Genomic DNA, 16782 nt, shown 5'->3' on the forward strand with positions numbered 1-16782 from the left:
AGTGAAGTTCTTCTGCGGAACGTTTGTAGATCCCGTCGTGTTCTTCAAGCTATGTCGTTTGAGCACTGTGCTGATAGGCTGACGTAAGAAAACAGGACACGAAATATACAAGGCGAGAGTGCAAAGCACGGAGCTCTAGGCAAAGGCGGTCCGAACCGCAGCAAAGCCGGAGGTCGACATGTCCAAATAGACCAAATCAGAAACTAAGCAGAGAAAAACGGCATCTGTAGAGAAAGAAAACAGATGGAGGAAAAGAAAGAAAGAACAGGAGGATCCCCTCCCCCCATAGAGGGTCTGTTATCCCCAGATCGAGTGCGTCCAGTGGAATCCATGTGTTGGCAGCCCCAACTGATGACAAAACACGAAGCAAGCATCTGGAGGAAGCTCAAACCCTTCATGCGTTGCCACAGTTACTAGCGAGTGGTTTGCAAGCACAGGCACGTCTGCTGCAAGTACAGCGCCGTCAGGAGACAGGGGTTGCTGGCCCATTCCCCACGCTCGGTGGCTGGGCATCACCGCCCTGGAGTACGGCCGATAGAAAACGGCGGCTGCCATTTGCGCCGCCCGGCAACTCATACTTACCTGGCAGGGGAGATACCATGATCAAGAAGGTGGTTCACCCAGGGCGAGGCTTGGCCATTGCACTCCGGCCACGCTGACCCCTGCGAATTCCCCAAATGTGGGAATCTCGACTGCATAATTTCTGGTAGTGGGGGACTGCGTTCGCGCTCTCCCCTGAGCACAGTGGTTCAAGACAGAGTTCAGGCGGTAGCGTCGGACCCGGCTGGAGCGTCGCTTCCCTCTCTTCCTCGCCCTTGGGCCAGCCTCTTTTGCTCCCGTTGAGCTGCGCGCGCCTGTGGAAGGCCTGCCCAACCGTCGCTAGAAGAGTCTGTTCAGACGCCGAAAACTACTCGAAAGGTCCCCCCTCAAAGCGGTTTGACCAGGTGAAGGAACACGCAAAGAGAGCCCCCGGTGGCTTTTGTCCGCCAAGCGAGTGTGCCCTGTGGAACGTCAGGATTCTATTTGCCGGCCTGCCGCTGTTACTGACGGAACGAATGCAGACCGTGTGAAAGGTCATCATTTTATCTGCCGTTAAGTAAGCGAACGCTTCTGCTCGGATCAGAGGTAACTCTGTTTCAAGAACTGCAATCTTTTGCAGACGTCTGTGGCGTTTTGGGCAGAGGGACGGTTCTAAACCAATCTGAACCAGAGGCAATTTCGCAGCCAGCCGTCGGTGGTTTCCCGTCTCAGGAATGTAAGGTGCCCGCAGCGGGAGGTTGTTCCGTTAGCGCTTCCGCTTTCGTCAGTGAAGTTCTTCTGCGGAACGTTTGTAGATCCCGTCGTGTTCTTCAAGCTATGTCGTTTGAGCACTGTGCTGATAGGCTGACGTAAGAAAACAGGACACGAAATATACAAGGCGAGAGTGCAAAGCACGGAGCTCTAGGCAAAGGCGGTCCGAACCGCAGCAAAGCCGGAGGTCGACATGTCCAAATAGACCAAATCAGAAACTAAGCAGAGAAAAACGGCATCTGTAGAGAAAGAAAACAGATGGAGGAAAAGAAAGAAAGAACAGGAGGATCCCCTCCCCCCATAGAGGGTCTGTTATCCCCAGATCGAGTGCGTCCAGTGGAATCCATGTGTTGGCAGCCCCAACTGATGACAAAACACGAAGCAAGCATCTGGAGGAAGCTCAAACCCTTCATGCGTTGCCACAGTTACTAGCGAGTGGTTTGCAAGCACAGGCACGTCTGCTGCAAGTACAGCGCCGTCAGGAGACAGGGGTTGCTGGCCCATTCCCCACGCTCGGTGGCTGGGCATCACCGCCCTGGAGTACGGCCGATAGAAAACGGCGGCTGCCATTTGCGCCGCCCGGCAACTCATACTTACCTGGCAGGGGAGATACCATGATCAAGAAGGTGGTTCACCCAGGGCGAGGCTTGGCCATTGCACTCCGGCCACGCTGACCCCTGCGAATTCCCCAAATGTGGGAATCTCGACTGCATAATTTCTGGTAGTGGGGGACTGCGTTCGCGCTCTCCCCTTAGCACAGTGGTTCAAGACAGAGTTCAGGCGGTAGCGTCGGACCCGGCTGGAGCGTCGCTTCCCTCTCTTCCTCGCCCTTGGGCCAGCCTCTTTTGCTCCCGTTGAGCTGCGCGCGCCTGTGGAAGGCCTGCCCAACCGTCGCTAGAAGAGTCTGTTCAGACGCCGAAAACTACTCGAAAGGTCCCCCCTCAAAGCGGTTTGACCAGGTGAAGGAACACGCAAAGAGAGCCCCCGGTGGCTTTTGTCCGCCAAGCGAGTGTGCCCTGTGGAACGTCAGGATTCTATTTGCCGGCCTGCCGCTGTTACTGACGGAACGAATGCAGACCGTGTGAAAGGTCATCATTTTATCTGCCGTTAAGTAAGCGAACGCTTCTGCTCGGATCAGAGGTAACTCTGTTTCAAGAACTGCAATCTTTTGCAGACGTCTGTGGCGTTTTGGGCAGAGGGACGGTTCTAAACCAATCTGAACCAGAGGCAATTTCGCAGCCAGCCGTCGGTGGTTTCCCGTCTCAGGAATGTAAGGTGCCCGCAGCGGGAGGTTGTTCCGTTAGCGCTTCCGCTTTCGTCAGTGAAGTTCTTCTGCGGAACGTTTGTAGATCCCGTCGTGTTCTTCAAGCTATGTCGTTTGAGCACTGTGCTGATAGGCTGACGTAAGAAAACAGGACACGAAATATACAAGGCGAGAGTGCAAAGCACGGAGCTCTAGGCAAAGGCGGTCCGAACCGCAGCAAAGCCGGAGGTCGACATGTCCAAATAGACCAAATCAGAAACTAAGCAGAGAAAAACGGCATCTGTAGAGAAAGAAAACAGATGGAGGAAAAGAAAGAAAGAACAGGAGGATCCCCTCCCCCCATAGAGGGTCTGTTATCCCCAGATCGAGTGCGTCCAGTGGAATCCATGTGTTGGCAGCCCCAACTGATGACAAAACACGAAGCAAGCATCTGGAGGAAGCTCAAACCCTTCATGCGTTGCCACAGTTACTAGCGAGTGGTTTGCAAGCACAGGCACGTCTGCTGCAAGTACAGCGCCGTCAGGAGACAGGGGTTGCTGGCCCATTCCCCACGCTCGGTGGCTGGGCATCACCGCCCTGGAGTACGGCCGATAGAAAACGGCGGCTGCCATTTGCGCCGCCCGGCAACTCATACTTACCTGGCAGGGGAGATACCATGATCAAGAAGGTGGTTCACCCAGGGCGAGGCTTGGCCATTGCACTCCGGCCACGCTGACCCCTGCGAATTCCCCAAATGTGGGAATCTCGACTGCATAATTTCTGGTAGTGGGGGACTGCGTTCGCGCTCTCCCCTGAGCACAGTGGTTCAAGACAGAGTTCAGGCGGTAGCGTCGGACCCGGCTGGAGCGTCGCTTCCCTCTCTTCCTCGCCCTTGGGCCAGCCTCTTTTGCTCCCGTTGAGCTGCGCGCGCCTGTGGAAGGCCTGCCCAACCGTCGCTAGAAGAGTCTGTTCAGACGCCGAAAACTACTCGAAAGGTCCCCCCTCAAAGCGGTTTGACCAGGTGAAGGAACACGCAAAGAGAGCCCCCGGTGGCTTTTGTCCGCCAAGCGAGTGTGCCCTGTGGAACGTCAGGATTCTATTTGCCGGCCTGCCGCTGTTACTGACGGAACGAATGCAGACCGTGTGAAAGGTCATCATTTTATCTGCCGTTAAGTAAGCGAACGCTTCTGCTCGGATCAGAGGTAACTCTGTTTCAAGAACTGCAATCTTTTGCAGACGTCTGTGGCGTTTTGGGCAGAGGGACGGTTCTAAACCAATCTGAACCAGAGGCAATTTCGCAGCCAGCCGTCGGTGGTTTCCCGTCTCAGGAATGTAAGGTGCCCGCAGCGGGAGGTTGTTCCGTTAGCGCTTCCGCTTTCGTCAGTGAAGTTCTTCTGCGGAACGTTTGTAGATCCCGTCGTGTTCTTCAAGCTATGTCGTTTGAGCACTGTGCTGATAGGCTGACGTAAGAAAACAGGACACGAAATATACAAGGCGAGAGTGCAAAGCACGGAGCTCTAGGCAAAGGCGGTCCGAACCGCAGCAAAGCCGGAGGTCGACATGTCCAAATAGACCAAATCAGAAACTAAGCAGAGAAAAACGGCATCTGTAGAGAAAGAAAACAGATGGAGGAAAAGAAAGAAAGAACAGGAGGATCCCCTCCCCCCATAGAGGGTCTGTTATCCCCAGATCGAGTGCGTCCAGTGGAATCCATGTGTTGGCAGCCCCAACTGATGACAAAACACGAAGCAAGCATCTGGAGGAAGCTCAAACCCTTCATGCGTTGCCACAGTTACTAGCGAGTGGTTTGCAAGCACAGGCACGTCTGCTGCAAGTACAGCGCCGTCAGGAGACAGGGGTTGCTGGCCCATTCCCCACGCTCGGTGGCTGGGCATCACCGCCCTGGAGTACGGCCGATAGAAAACGGCGGCTGCCATTTGCGCCGCCCGGCAACTCATACTTACCTGGCAGGGGAGATACCATGATCAAGAAGGTGGTTCACCCAGGGCGAGGCTTGGCCATTGCACTCCGGCCACGCTGACCCCTGCGAATTCCCCAAATGTGGGAATCTCGACTGCATAATTTCTGGTAGTGGGGGACTGCGTTCGCGCTCTCCCCTGAGCACAGTGGTTCAAGACAGAGTTCAGGCGGTAGCGTCGGACCCGGCTGGAGCGTCGCTTCCCTCTCTTCCTCGCCCTTGGGCCAGCCTCTTTTGCTCCCGTTGAGCTGCGCGCGCCTGTGGAAGGCCTGCCCAACCGTCGCTAGAAGAGTCTGTTCAGACGCCGAAAACTACTCGAAAGGTCCCCCCTCAAAGCGGTTTGACCAGGTGAAGGAACACGCAAAGAGAGCCCCCGGTGGCTTTTGTCCGCCAAGCGAGTGTGCCCTGTGGAACGTCAGGATTCTATTTGCCGGCCTGCCGCTGTTACTGACGGAACGAATGCAGACCGTGTGAAAGGTCATCATTTTATCTGCCGTTAAGTAAGCGAACGCTTCTGCTCGGATCAGAGGTAACTCTGTTTCAAGAACTGCAATCTTTTGCAGACGTCTGTGGCGTTTTGGGCAGAGGGACGGTTCTAAACCAATCTGAACCAGAGGCAATTTCGCAGCCAGCCGTCGGTGGTTTCCCGTCTCAGGAATGTAAGGTGCCCGCAGCGGGAGGTTGTTCCGTTAGCGCTTCCGCTTTCGTCAGTGAAGTTCTTCTGCGGAACGTTTGTAGATCCCGTCGTGTTCTTCAAGCTATGTCGTTTGAGCACTGTGCTGATAGGCTGACGTAAGAAAACAGGACACGAAATATACAAGGCGAGAGTGCAAAGCACGGAGCTCTAGGCAAAGGCGGTCCGAACCGCAGCAAAGCCGGAGGTCGACATGTCCAAATAGACCAAATCAGAAACTAAGCAGAGAAAAACGGCATCTGTAGAGAAAGAAAACAGATGGAGGAAAAGAAAGAAAGAACAGGAGGATCCCCTCCCCCCATAGAGGGTCTGTTATCCCCAGATCGAGTGCGTCCAGTGGAATCCATGTGTTGGCAGCCCCAACTGATGACAAAACACGAAGCAAGCATCTGGAGGAAGCTCAAACCCTTCATGCGTTGCCACAGTTACTAGCGAGTGGTTTGCAAGCACAGGCACGTCTGCTGCAAGTACAGCGCCGTCAGGAGACAGGGGTTGCTGGCCCATTCCCCACGCTCGGTGGCTGGGCATCACCGCCCTGGAGTACGGCCGATAGAAAACGGCGGCTGCCATTTGCGCCGCCCGGCAACTCATACTTACCTGGCAGGGGAGATACCATGATCAAGAAGGTGGTTCACCCAGGGCGAGGCTTGGCCATTGCACTCCGGCCACGCTGACCCCTGCGAATTCCCCAAATGTGGGAATCTCGACTGCATAATTTCTGGTAGTGGGGGACTGCGTTCGCGCTCTCCCCTGAGCACAGTGGTTCAAGACAGAGTTCAGGCGGTAGCGTCGGACCCGGCTGGAGCGTCGCTTCCCTCTCTTCCTCGCCCTTGGGCCAGCCTCTTTTGCTCCCGTTGAGCTGCGCGCGCCTGTGGAAGGCCTGCCCAACCGTCGCTAGAAGAGTCTGTTCAGACGCCGAAAACTACTCGAAAGGTCCCCCCTCAAAGCGGTTTGACCAGGTGAAGGAACACGCAAAGAGAGCCCCCGGTGGCTTTTGTCCGCCAAGCGAGTGTGCCCTGTGGAACGTCAGGATTCTATTTGCCGGCCTGCCGCTGTTACTGACGGAACGAATGCAGACCGTGTGAAAGGTCATCATTTTATCTGCCGTTAAGTAAGCGAACGCTTCTGCTCGGATCAGAGGTAACTCTGTTTCAAGAACTGCAATCTTTTGCAGACGTCTGTGGCGTTTTGGGCAGAGGGACGGTTCTAAACCAATCTGAACCAGAGGCAATTTCGCAGCCAGCCGTCGGTGGTTTCCCGTCTCAGGAATGTAAGGTGCCCGCAGCGGGAGGTTGTTCCGTTAGCGCTTCCGCTTTCGTCAGTGAAGTTCTTCTGCGGAACGTTTGTAGATCCCGTCGTGTTCTTCAAGCTATGTCGTTTGAGCACTGTGCTGATAGGCTGACGTAAGAAAACAGGACACGAAATATACAAGGCGAGAGTGCAAAGCACGGAGCTCTAGGCAAAGGCGGTCCGAACCGCAGCAAAGCCGGAGGTCGACATGTCCAAATAGACCAAATCAGAAACTAAGCAGAGAAAAACGGCATCTGTAGAGAAAGAAAACAGATGGAGGAAAAGAAAGAAAGAACAGGAGGATCCCCTCCCCCCATAGAGGGTCTGTTATCCCCAGATCGAGTGCGTCCAGTGGAATCCATGTGTTGGCAGCCCCAACTGATGACAAAACACGAAGCAAGCATCTGGAGGAAGCTCAAACCCTTCATGCGTTGCCACAGTTACTAGCGAGTGGTTTGCAAGCACAGGCACGTCTGCTGCAAGTACAGCGCCGTCAGGAGACAGGGGTTGCTGGCCCATTCCCCACGCTCGGTGGCTGGGCATCACCGCCCTGGAGTACGGCCGATAGAAAACGGCGGCTGCCATTTGCGCCGCCCGGCAACTCATACTTACCTGGCAGGGGAGATACCATGATCAAGAAGGTGGTTCACCCAGGGCGAGGCTTGGCCATTGCACTCCGGCCACGCTGACCCCTGCGAATTCCCCAAATGTGGGAATCTCGACTGCATAATTTCTGGTAGTGGGGGACTGCGTTCGCGCTCTCCCCTGAGCACAGTGGTTCAAGACAGAGTTCAGGCGGTAGCGTCGGACCCGGCTGGAGCGTCGCTTCCCTCTCTTCCTCGCCCTTGGGCCAGCCTCTTTTGCTCCCGTTGAGCTGCGCGCGCCTGTGGAAGGCCTGCCCAACCGTCGCTAGAAGAGTCTGTTCAGACGCCGAAAACTACTCGAAAGGTCCCCCCTCAAAGCGGTTTGACCAGGTGAAGGAACACGCAAAGAGAGCCCCCGGTGGCTTTTGTCCGCCAAGCGAGTGTGCCCTGTGGAACGTCAGGATTCTATTTGCCGGCCTGCCGCTGTTACTGACGGAACGAATGCAGACCGTGTGAAAGGTCATCATTTTATCTGCCGTTAAGTAAGCGAACGCTTCTGCTCGGATCAGAGGTAACTCTGTTTCAAGAACTGCAATCTTTTGCAGACGTCTGTGGCGTTTTGGGCAGAGGGACGGTTCTAAACCAATCTGAACCAGAGGCAATTTCGCAGCCAGCCGTCGGTGGTTTCCCGTCTCAGGAATGTAAGGTGCCCGCAGCGGGAGGTTGTTCCGTTAGCGCTTCCGCTTTCGTCAGTGAAGTTCTTCTGCGGAACGTTTGTAGATCCCGTCGTGTTCTTCAAGCTATGTCGTTTGAGCACTGTGCTGATAGGCTGACGTAAGAAAACAGGACACGAAATATACAAGGCGAGAGTGCAAAGCACGGAGCTCTAGGCAAAGGCGGTCCGAACCGCAGCAAAGCCGGAGGTCGACATGTCCAAATAGACCAAATCAGAAACTAAGCAGAGAAAAACGGCATCTGTAGAGAAAGAAAACAGATGGAGGAAAAGAAAGAAAGAACAGGAGGATCCCCTCCCCCCATAGAGGGTCTGTTATCCCCAGATCGAGTGCGTCCAGTGGAATCCATGTGTTGGCAGCCCCAACTGATGACAAAACACGAAGCAAGCATCTGGAGGAAGCTCAAACCCTTCATGCGTTGCCACAGTTACTAGCGAGTGGTTTGCAAGCACAGGCACGTCTGCTGCAAGTACAGCGCCGTCAGGAGACAGGGGTTGCTGGCCCATTCCCCACGCTCGGTGGCTGGGCATCACCGCCCTGGAGTACGGCCGATAGAAAACGGCGGCTGCCATTTGCGCCGCCCGGCAACTCATACTTACCTGGCAGGGGAGATACCATGATCAAGAAGGTGGTTCACCCAGGGCGAGGCTTGGCCATTGCACTCCGGCCACGCTGACCCCTGCGAATTCCCCAAATGTGGGAATCTCGACTGCATAATTTCTGGTAGTGGGGGACTGCGTTCGCGCTCTCCCCTGAGCACAGTGGTTCAAGACAGAGTTCAGGCGGTAGCGTCGGACCCGGCTGGAGCGTCGCTTCCCTCTCTTCCTCGCCCTTGGGCCAGCCTCTTTTGCTCCCGTTGAGCTGCGCGCGCCTGTGGAAGGCCTGCCCAACCGTCGCTAGAAGAGTCTGTTCAGACGCCGAAAACTACTCGAAAGGTCCCCCCTCAAAGCGGTTTGACCAGGTGAAGGAACACGCAAAGAGAGCCCCCGGTGGCTTTTGTCCGCCAAGCGAGTGTGCCCTGTGGAACGTCAGGATTCTATTTGCCGGCCTGCCGCTGTTACTGACGGAACGAATGCAGACCGTGTGAAAGGTCATCATTTTATCTGCCGTTAAGTAAGCGAACGCTTCTGCTCGGATCAGAGGTAACTCTGTTTCAAGAACTGCAATCTTTTGCAGACGTCTGTGGCGTTTTGGGCAGAGGGACGGTTCTAAACCAATCTGAACCAGAGGCAATTTCGCAGCCAGCCGTCGGTGGTTTCCCGTCTCAGGAATGTAAGGTGCCCGCAGCGGGAGGTTGTTCCGTTAGCGCTTCCGCTTTCGTCAGTGAAGTTCTTCTGCGGAACGTTTGTAGATCCCGTCGTGTTCTTCAAGCTATGTCGTTTGAGCACTGTGCTGATAGGCTGACGTAAGAAAACAGGACACGAAATATACAAGGCGAGAGTGCAAAGCACGGAGCTCTAGGCAAAGGCGGTCCGAACCGCAGCAAAGCCGGAGGTCGACATGTCCAAATAGACCAAATCAGAAACTAAGCAGAGAAAAACGGCATCTGTAGAGAAAGAAAACAGATGGAGGAAAAGAAAGAAAGAACAGGAGGATCCCCTCCCCCCATAGAGGGTCTGTTATCCCCAGATCGAGTGCGTCCAGTGGAATCCATGTGTTGGCAGCCCCAACTGATGACAAAACACGAAGCAAGCATCTGGAGGAAGCTCAAACCCTTCATGCGTTGCCACAGTTACTAGCGAGTGGTTTGCAAGCACAGGCACGTCTGCTGCAAGTACAGCGCCGTCAGGAGACAGGGGTTGCTGGCCCATTCCCCACGCTCGGTGGCTGGGCATCACCGCCCTGGAGTACGGCCGATAGAAAACGGCGGCTGCCATTTGCGCCGCCCGGCAACTCATACTTACCTGGCAGGGGAGATACCATGATCAAGAAGGTGGTTCACCCAGGGCGAGGCTTGGCCATTGCACTCCGGCCACGCTGACCCCTGCGAATTCCCCAAATGTGGGAATCTCGACTGCATAATTTCTGGTAGTGGGGGACTGCGTTCGCGCTCTCCCCTGAGCACAGTGGTTCAAGACAGAGTTCAGGCGGTAGCGTCGGACCCGGCTGGAGCGTCGCTTCCCTCTCTTCCTCGCCCTTGGGCCAGCCTCTTTTGCTCCCGTTGAGCTGCGCGCGCCTGTGGAAGGCCTGCCCAACCGTCGCTAGAAGAGTCTGTTCAGACGCCGAAAACTACTCGAAAGGTCCCCCCTCAAAGCGGTTTGACCAGGTGAAGGAACACGCAAAGAGAGCCCCCGGTGGCTTTTGTCCGCCAAGCGAGTGTGCCCTGTGGAACGTCAGGATTCTATTTGCCGGCCTGCCGCTGTTACTGACGGAACGAATGCAGACCGTGTGAAAGGTCATCATTTTATCTGCCGTTAAGTAAGCGAACGCTTCTGCTCGGATCAGAGGTAACTCTGTTTCAAGAACTGCAATCTTTTGCAGACGTCTGTGGCGTTTTGGGCAGAGGGACGGTTCTAAACCAATCTGAACCAGAGGCAATTTCGCAGCCAGCCGTCGGTGGTTTCCCGTCTCAGGAATGTAAGGTGCCCGCAGCGGGAGGTTGTTCCGTTAGCGCTTCCGCTTTCGTCAGTGAAGTTCTTCTGCGGAACGTTTGTAGATCCCGTCGTGTTCTTCAAGCTATGTCGTTTGAGCACTGTGCTGATAGGCTGACGTAAGAAAACAGGACACGAAATATACAAGGCGAGAGTGCAAAGCACGGAGCTCTAGGCAAAGGCGGTCCGAACCGCAGCAAAGCCGGAGGTCGACATGTCCAAATAGACCAAATCAGAAACTAAGCAGAGAAAAACGGCATCTGTAGAGAAAGAAAACAGATGGAGGAAAAGAAAGAAAGAACAGGAGGATCCCCTCCCCCCATAGAGGGTCTGTTATCCCCAGATCGAGTGCGTCCAGTGGAATCCATGTGTTGGCAGCCCCAACTGATGACAAAACACGAAGCAAGCATCTGGAGGAAGCTCAAACCCTTCATGCGTTGCCACAGTTACTAGCGAGTGGTTTGCAAGCACAGGCACGTCTGCTGCAAGTACAGCGCCGTCAGGAGACAGGGGTTGCTGGCCCATTCCCCACGCTCGGTGGCTGGGCATCACCGCCCTGGAGTACGGCCGATAGAAAACGGCGGCTGCCATTTGCGCCGCCCGGCAACTCATACTTACCTGGCAGGGGAGATACCATGATCAAGAAGGTGGTTCACCCAGGGCGAGGCTTGGCCATTGCACTCCGGCCACGCTGACCCCTGCGAATTCCCCAAATGTGGGAATCTCGACTGCATAATTTCTGGTAGTGGGGGACTGCGTTCGCGCTCTCCCCTGAGCACAGTGGTTCAAGACAGAGTTCAGGCGGTAGCGTCGGACCCGGCTGGAGCGTCGCTTCCCTCTCTTCCTCGCCCTTGGGCCAGCCTCTTTTGCTCCCGTTGAGCTGCGCGCGCCTGTGGAAGGCCTGCCCAACCGTCGCTAGAAGAGTCTGTTCAGACGCCGAAAACTACTCGAAAGGTCCCCCCTCAAAGCGGTTTGACCAGGTGAAGGAACACGCAAAGAGAGCCCCCGGTGGCTTTTGTCCGCCAAGCGAGTGTGCCCTGTGGAACGTCAGGATTCTATTTGCCGGCCTGCCGCTGTTACTGACGGAACGAATGCAGACCGTGTGAAAGGTCATCATTTTATCTGCCGTTAAGTAAGCGAACGCTTCTGCTCGGATCAGAGGTAACTCTGTTTCAAGAACTGCAATCTTTTGCAGACGTCTGTGGCGTTTTGGGCAGAGGGACGGTTCTAAACCAATCTGAACCAGAGGCAATTTCGCAGCCAGCCGTCGGTGGTTTCCCGTCTCAGGAATGTAAGGTGCCCGCAGCGGGAGGTTGTTCCGTTAGCGCTTCCGCTTTCGTCAGTGAAGTTCTTCTGCGGAACGTTTGTAGATCCCGTCGTGTTCTTCAAGCTATGTCGTTTGAGCACTGTGCTGATAGGCTGACGTAAGAAAACAGGACACGAAATATACAAGGCGAGAGTGCAAAGCACGGAGCTCTAGGCAAAGGCGGTCCGAACCGCAGCAAAGCCGGAGGTCGACATGTCCAAATAGACCAAATCAGAAACTAAGCAGAGAAAAACGGCATCTGTAGAGAAAGAAAACAGATGGAGGAAAAGAAAGAAAGAACAGGAGGATCCCCTCCCCCCATAGAGGGTCTGTTATCCCCAGATCGAGTGCGTCCAGTGGAATCCATGTGTTGGCAGCCCCAACTGATGACAAAACACGAAGCAAGCATCTGGAGGAAGCTCAAACCCTTCATGCGTTGCCACAGTTACTAGCGAGTGGTTTGCAAGCACAGGCACGTCTGCTGCAAGTACAGCGCCGTCAGGAGACAGGGGTTGCTGGCCCATTCCCCACGCTCGGTGGCTGGGCATCACCGCCCTGGAGTACGGCCGATAGAAAACGGCGGCTGCCATTTGCGCCGCCCGGCAACTCATACTTACCTGGCAGGGGAGATACCATGATCAAGAAGGTGGTTCACCCAGGGCGAGGCTTGGCCATTGCACTCCGGCCACGCTGACCCCTGCGAATTCCCCAAATGTGGGAATCTCGACTGCATAATTTCTGGTAGTGGGGGACTGCGTTCGCGCTCTCCCCTGAGCACAGTGGTTCAAGACAGAGTTCAGGCGGTAGCGTCGGACCCGGCTGGAGCGTCGCTTCCCTCTCTTCCTCGCCCTTGGGCCAGCCTCTTTTGCTCCCGTTGAGCTGCGCGCGCCTGTGGAAGGCCTGCCCAACCGTCGCTAGAAGAGTCTGTTCAGACGCCGAAAACTACTCGAAAGGTCCCCCCTCAAAGCGGTTTGACCAGGTGAAGGAACACGCAAAGAGAGCCCCCGGTGGCTTTTGTCCGCCAAGCGAGTGTGCCCTGTGGAACGTCAGGATTCTATTTGCCGGCCTGCCGCTGTTACTGACGGAACGAATGCAGACCGTGTGAAAGGTCATCATTTTATCTGCCGTTAAGTAAGCGAACGCTTCTGCTCGGATCAGAGGTAACTCTGTTTCAAGAACTGCAATCTTTTGCAGACGTCTGTGGCGTTTTGGGCAGAGGGACGGTTCTAAACCAATCTGAACCAGAGGCAATTTCGCAGCCAGCCGTCGGTGGTTTCCCGTCTCAGGAATGTAAGGTGCCCGCAGCGGGAGGTTGTTCCGTTAGCGCTTCCGCTTTCGTCAGTGAAGTTCTTCTGCGGAACGTTTGTAGATCCCGTCGTGTTCTTCAAGCTATGTCGTTTGAGCACTGTGCTGATAGGCTGACGTAAGAAAACAGGACACGAAATATACAAGGCGAGAGTGCAAAGCACGGAGCTCTAGGCAAAGGCGGTCCGAACCGCAGCAAAGCCGGAGGTCGACATGTCCAAATAGACCAAATCAGAAACTAAGCAGAGAAAAACGGCATCTGTAGAGAAAGAAAACAGATGGAGGAAAAGAAAGAAAGAACAGGAGGATCCCCTCCCCCCATAGAGGGTCTGTTATCCCCAGATCGAGTGCGTCCAGTGGAATCCATGTGTTGGCAGCCCCAACTGATGACAAAACACGAAGCAAGCATCTGGAGGAAGCTCAAACCCTTCATGCGTTGCCACAGTTACTAGCGAGTGGTTTGCAAGCACAGGCACGTCTGCTGCAAGTACAGCGCCGTCAGGAGACAGGGGTTGCTGGCCCATTCCCCACGCTCGGTGGCTGGGCATCACCGCCCTGGAGTACGGCCGATAGAAAACGGCGGCTGCCATTTGCGCCGCCCGGCAACTCATACTTACCTGGCAGGGGAGATACCATGATCAAGAAGGTGGTTCACCCAGGGCGAGGCTTGGCCATTGCACTCCGGCCACGCTGACCCCTGCGAATTCCCCAAATGTGGGAATCTCGACTGCATAATTTCTGGTAGTGGGGGACTGCGTTCGCGCTCTCCCCTGAGCACAGTGGTTCAAGACAGAGTTCAGGCGGTAGCGTCGGACCCGGCTGGAGCGTCGCTTCCCTCTCTTCCTCGCCCTTGGGCCAGCCTCTTTTGCTCCCGTTGAGCTGTGCGCGCCTGTGGAAGGCCTGCCCAACCGTCGCTAGAAGAGTCTGTTCAGACGCCGAAAACTACTCGAAAGGTCCCCCCTCAAAGCGGTTTGACCAGGTGAAGGAACACGCAAAGAGAGCCCCCGGTGGCTTTTGTCCGCCAAGCGAGTGTGCCCTGTGGAACGTCAGGATTCTATTTGCCGGCCTGCCGCTGTTACTGACGGAACGAATGCAGACCGTGTGAAAGGTCATCATTTTATCTGCCGTTAAGTAAGCGAACGCTTCTGCTCGGATCAGAGGTAACTCTGTTTCAAGAACTGCAATCTTTTGCAGACGTCTGTGGCGTTTTGGGCAGAGGGACGGTTCTAAACCAATCTGAACCAGAGGCAATTTCGCAGCCAGCCGTCGGTGGTTTCCCGTCTCAGGAATGTAAGGTGCCCGCAGCGGGAGGTTGTTCCGTTAGCGCTTCCGCTTTCGTCAGTGAAGTTCTTCTGCGGAACGTTTGTAGATCCCGTCGTGTTCTTCAAGCTATGTCGTTTGAGCACTGTGCTGATAGGCTGACGTAAGAAAACAGGACACGAAATATACAAGGCGAGAGTGCAAAGCACGGAGCTCTAGGCAAAGGCGGTCCGAACCGCAGCAAAGCCGGAGGTCGACATGTCCAAATAGACCAAATCAGAAACTAAGCAGAGAAAAACGGCATCTGTAGAGAAAGAAAACAGATGGAGGAAAAGAAAGAAAGAACAGGAGGATCCCCTCCCCCCATAGAGGGTCTGTTATCCCCAGATCGAGTGCGTCCAGTGGAATCCATGTGTTGGCAGCCCCAACTGATGACAAAACACGAAGCAAGCATCTGGAGGAAGCTCAAACCCTTCATGCGTTGCCACAGTTACTAGCGAGTGGTTTGCAAGCACAGGCACGTCTGCTGCAAGTACAGCGCCGTCAGGAGACAGGGGTTGCTGGCCCATTCCCCACGCTCGGTGGCTGGGCATCACCGCCCTGGAGTACGGCCGATAGAAAACGGCGGCTGCCATTTGCGCCGCCCGGCAACTCATACTTACCTGGCAGGGGAGATACCATGATCAAGAAGGTGGTTCACCCAGGGCGAGGCTTGGCCATTGCACTCCGGCCACGCTGACCCCTGCGAATTCCCCAAATGTGGGAATCTCGACTGCATAATTTCTGGTAGTGGGGGACTGCGTTCGCGCTCTCCCCTGAGCACAGTGGTTCAAGACAGAGTTCAGGCGGTAGCGTCGGACCCGGCTGGAGCGTCGCTTCCCTCTCTTCCTCGCCCTTGGGCCAGCCTCTTTTGCTCCCGTTGAGCTGCGCGCGCCTGTGGAAGGCCTGCCCAACCGTCGCTAGAAGAGTCTGTTCAGACGCCGAAAACTACTCGAAAGGTCCCCCCTCAAAGCGGTTTGACCAGGTGAAGGAACACGCAAAGAGAGCCCCCGGTGGCTTTTGTCCGCCAAGCGAGTGTGCCCTGTGGAACGTCAGGATTCTATTTGCCGGCCTGCCGCTGTTACTGACGGAACGAATGCAGACCGTGTGAAAGGTCATCATTTTATCTGCCGTTAAGTAAGCGAACGCTTCTGCTCGGATCAGAGGTAACTCTGTTTCAAGAACTGCAATCTTTTGCAGACGTCTGTGGCGTTTTGGGCAGAGGGACGGTTCTAAACCAATCTGAACCAGAGGCAATTTCGCAGCCAGCCGTCGGTGGTTTCCCGTCTCAGGAATGTAAGGTGCCCGCAGCGGGAGGTTGTTCCGTTAGCGCTTCCGCTTTCGTCAGTGAAGTTCTTCTGCGGAACGTTTGTAGATCCCGTCGTGTTCTTCAAGCTATGTCGTTTGAGCACTGTGCTGATAGGCTGACGTAAGAAAACAGGACACGAAATATACAAGGCGAGAGTGCAAAGCACGGAGCTCTAGGCAAAGGCGGTCCGAACCGCAGCAAAGCCGGAGGTCGACATGTCCAAATAGACCAAATCAGAAACTAAGCAGAGAAAAACGGCATCTGTAGAGAAAGAAAACAGATGGAGGAAAAGAAAGAAAGAACAGGAGGATCCCCTCCCCCCATAGAGGGTCTGTTATCCCCAGATCGAGTGCGTCCAGTGGAATCCATGTGTTGGCAGCCCCAACTGATGACAAAACACGAAGCAAGCATCTGGAGGAAGCTCAAACCCTTCATGCGTTGCCACAGTTACTAGCGAGTGGTTTGCAAGCACAGGCACGTCTGCTGCAAGTACAGCGCCGTCAGGAGACAGGGGTTGCTGGCCCATTCCCCACGCTCGGTGGCTGGGCATCACCGCCCTGGAGTACGGCCGATAGAAAACGGCGGCTGCCATTTGCGCCGCCCGGCAACTCATACTTACCTGGCAGGGGAGATACCATGATCAAGAAGGTGGTTCACCCAGGGCGAGGCTTGGCCATTGCACTCCGGCCACGCTGACCCCTGCGAATTCCCCAAATGTGGGAATCTCGACTGCATAATTTCTGGTAGTGGGGGACTGCGTTCGCGCTCTCCCCTGAGCACAGTGGTTCAAGACAGAGTTCAGGCGGTAGCGTCGGACCCGGCTGGAGCGTCGCTTCCCTCTCTTCCTCGCCCTTGGGCCAGCCTCTTTTGCTCCCGTTGAGCTGCGCGCGCCTGTGGAAGGCCTGCCCAACCGTCGCTAGAAGAGTCTGTTCAGACGCCGAAAACTACTCGAAAGGTCCCCCCTCAAAGCGGTTTGACCAGGTGAAGGAACACGCAAAGAGAGCCCCCGGTGGCTTTTGTCCGCCAAGCGAGTGTGCCCTGTGGAACGTCAGGATTCTATTTGCCGGCCTGCCGCTGTTACTGACGGAACGAATGCAGACCGTGTGAAAGGTCATCATTTTATCTGCCGTTAAGTAAGCGAACGCTTCTGCTCGGATCA

At 55.3% G+C, this 16782-nt stretch overlaps 13 non-coding genes across 13 annotated transcripts; all 13 read left to right on the plus strand.

Annotated features, from left to right (window-relative positions):
• The first annotated feature begins 574 nt into the window (after positions 1-574).
• Positions 575-738, plus strand: LOC137494440 (U1 spliceosomal RNA). Its single transcript, XR_015484744.1, has one exon. It is a non-coding gene; the product is annotated as a U1 spliceosomal RNA (small nuclear RNA).
• Positions 739-1879: 1141 nt separating this feature from the next.
• On the plus strand, positions 1880-2043 carry LOC137494223 (U1 spliceosomal RNA). The gene has a single exon (XR_015485006.1). It is a non-coding gene; the product is annotated as a U1 spliceosomal RNA (small nuclear RNA).
• Positions 2044-3184: 1141 nt separating this feature from the next.
• Positions 3185-3348, plus strand: LOC137494368 (U1 spliceosomal RNA). The gene has a single exon (XR_015484755.1). It is a non-coding gene; the product is annotated as a U1 spliceosomal RNA (small nuclear RNA).
• A 1141-nt stretch (positions 3349-4489) lies between these two features.
• LOC137494366 (U1 spliceosomal RNA) lies at positions 4490-4653 on the plus strand. The gene has a single exon (XR_015484766.1). It is a non-coding gene; the product is annotated as a U1 spliceosomal RNA (small nuclear RNA).
• Positions 4654-5794: 1141 nt separating this feature from the next.
• Positions 5795-5958, plus strand: LOC137494222 (U1 spliceosomal RNA). Its single transcript, XR_015484777.1, has one exon. It is a non-coding gene; the product is annotated as a U1 spliceosomal RNA (small nuclear RNA).
• Positions 5959-7099: 1141 nt separating this feature from the next.
• Positions 7100-7263, plus strand: LOC137494220 (U1 spliceosomal RNA). The gene has a single exon (XR_015484789.1). It is a non-coding gene; the product is annotated as a U1 spliceosomal RNA (small nuclear RNA).
• Positions 7264-8404: 1141 nt separating this feature from the next.
• On the plus strand, positions 8405-8568 carry LOC141384028 (U1 spliceosomal RNA). Its single transcript, XR_015484800.1, has one exon. It is a non-coding gene; the product is annotated as a U1 spliceosomal RNA (small nuclear RNA).
• A 1141-nt stretch (positions 8569-9709) lies between these two features.
• LOC141384030 (U1 spliceosomal RNA) lies at positions 9710-9873 on the plus strand. The gene has a single exon (XR_015484811.1). It is a non-coding gene; the product is annotated as a U1 spliceosomal RNA (small nuclear RNA).
• A 1141-nt stretch (positions 9874-11014) lies between these two features.
• LOC137494217 (U1 spliceosomal RNA) lies at positions 11015-11178 on the plus strand. Its single transcript, XR_015484822.1, has one exon. It is a non-coding gene; the product is annotated as a U1 spliceosomal RNA (small nuclear RNA).
• A 1141-nt stretch (positions 11179-12319) lies between these two features.
• LOC141384031 (U1 spliceosomal RNA) lies at positions 12320-12483 on the plus strand. Its single transcript, XR_015484833.1, has one exon. It is a non-coding gene; the product is annotated as a U1 spliceosomal RNA (small nuclear RNA).
• A 1141-nt stretch (positions 12484-13624) lies between these two features.
• Positions 13625-13788, plus strand: LOC137494364 (U1 spliceosomal RNA). Its single transcript, XR_015484844.1, has one exon. It is a non-coding gene; the product is annotated as a U1 spliceosomal RNA (small nuclear RNA).
• A 1141-nt stretch (positions 13789-14929) lies between these two features.
• On the plus strand, positions 14930-15093 carry LOC137494216 (U1 spliceosomal RNA). Its single transcript, XR_015484855.1, has one exon. It is a non-coding gene; the product is annotated as a U1 spliceosomal RNA (small nuclear RNA).
• A 1141-nt stretch (positions 15094-16234) lies between these two features.
• On the plus strand, positions 16235-16398 carry LOC137494441 (U1 spliceosomal RNA). The gene has a single exon (XR_015484866.1). It is a non-coding gene; the product is annotated as a U1 spliceosomal RNA (small nuclear RNA).
• The last annotated feature ends 384 nt before the right edge of the window (positions 16399-16782 follow it).

Source organism: Danio rerio, chromosome 4, assembly GCF_052040795.2.
Source record: "Danio rerio strain M-AB ecotype USA chromosome 4, GRCz13ab, whole genome shotgun sequence".
Taxonomy (NCBI): domain Eukaryota; kingdom Metazoa; phylum Chordata; class Actinopteri; order Cypriniformes; family Danionidae; genus Danio; species Danio rerio.